This window comes from Eurosta solidaginis, unplaced genomic scaffold (assembly GCF_040869045.1).
Source record: "Eurosta solidaginis isolate ZX-2024a unplaced genomic scaffold, ASM4086904v1 ctg00001369.1, whole genome shotgun sequence".
In the NCBI taxonomy this organism is placed as follows: Eukaryota; Metazoa; Arthropoda; class Insecta; order Diptera; family Tephritidae; genus Eurosta; species Eurosta solidaginis.
Window position 1 is genome coordinate 124499 of NW_027137097.1, and position 1628 is coordinate 126126.

Below are 1628 nucleotides of genomic sequence, written 5' to 3' on the forward strand. Positions count from 1 at the left end.
GGAGCGAGAGGAAGGATTATAAGTATAGAGCGAGTGGTAAAGAGGATTATTCGAAGTGGGAGAAAAAATATAGTAAGCTATAAAAACCTTTTCCAGAAGTTTAAAAAAAAGACCCACATGTTGAATTATTCAGTGGGCACAACCGGTGGGACTTATTCGTGTATCAGGGTGTATCAATAATATTGACCTAACTCTAGTTTTCAAGCCTAGTATACTAAGAAGGCATGGTTATCAACTGCTTCTGGCGTTGCTGTGCATACGTCTCGAAACTTTTGCGAACCTTATTTGAGTTAATTTCTTACTTATTCATTCATGCTCTCAATCTTTCATAAAGGCGAAAAAGATTCGGGATTCCTTCGAATTGGTTCTTCGAATATCCGAGTGAAGAATACAACGGAAGCGTTCAGCAACTTCTTGGGAGTGGGCAATGGGCATACACTCTCTCACGCGACAATGGCAAATCGTCATCACCAGCGATCTCACCGACATCATCTACAAGGTCATCGTCATCTTCCACAAAGTGGTACGACTATGCGGAATCCAATGATGATGAAGACGAAACCAACAGGGTTTGGAACGTCGCACCATCACAAAGGTAGCAACAGTAGTAATAGTAAATTATTGGGTCGCGTGCCAGTGTTCCTGGTAATATGAATAATTTAACGCATCAATTCGAAAAATTTCACAAATCCTTTGGCTCGACAGATAACATAATGCCACACCTAAAATTATCGATACGCTTATAAAGAGACGACAAAAAACTGTAACGACACCAACAACAGCACGTTCCTCGGTGACATCGTCCATCGCCACAGATTCACCACGTGGTTCAATTCTAGTACGAATTTTATTGCGGGCATGTGGTTTCGATTCGAGTTGGTCTATGAGTGGTCGTACATCGATGAGCAATGGTAATTTAAAATCTTCGCAATCGCAATGTTGAAGTATACATGCAAAGGTTCATACATCTTGATATGTAAATAACGCACTAAGTGGCTCAATTAACTATAATGATGGAGGATTTTAGCATCTATTCCACTCCTATTCTGTATATATGTGTAATATGAACTAATTATATATACTATGTACTACTTAGATTTATATCTTCTAATATATAAAATTCTTCTGTCACGGTGTTAGAGGCTTAACTCCTCCGAAACGGCTGAACCGATTCCCATGAAATTTTGTGAGCATATTGGGTAGGTCTGAGGATCGGCCAACATCTACCTTTTTTTCGCTACGTGCTTAGAGTGTTGAGATCAAAACGTGGACCCGGGTACCCCTAGAATGTGTTTATACAATATGTATTTCAAATGAAAGCTGTTGATGAGTGCTATAGTACAGGATAATTTTCATACAACTGGGAGGCTAGGGTCTCGAGATATAGGCCAAAACATGGACCCGGATACCCCTAGAATGTGTGTGTATTATGGATATCAAATGAAAGCTGTTGCTGAGAGCTCTAAAGTTCATTTTGATATTCGATTTAGTCGCATCAACCTGGCAAAACTGATAAATATGTATGCGAAGCCGAAATAAAGACAAGAATTAATAATACCTACATACCTATTTACATACGTCCTATTCGATTTGCCTGAAATTTCGTCTATAAATTTGCTTATATTAGT

At 38.9% G+C, this 1628-nt stretch overlaps 1 pseudogene; it reads left to right on the forward strand.

The window, feature by feature from the left end:
• The first annotated feature begins 312 nt into the window (after positions 1-312).
• On the forward strand, positions 313-943 carry LOC137236159 (uncharacterized; annotated as a pseudogene).
• Positions 944-1628: the final 685 nt, after the last annotated feature.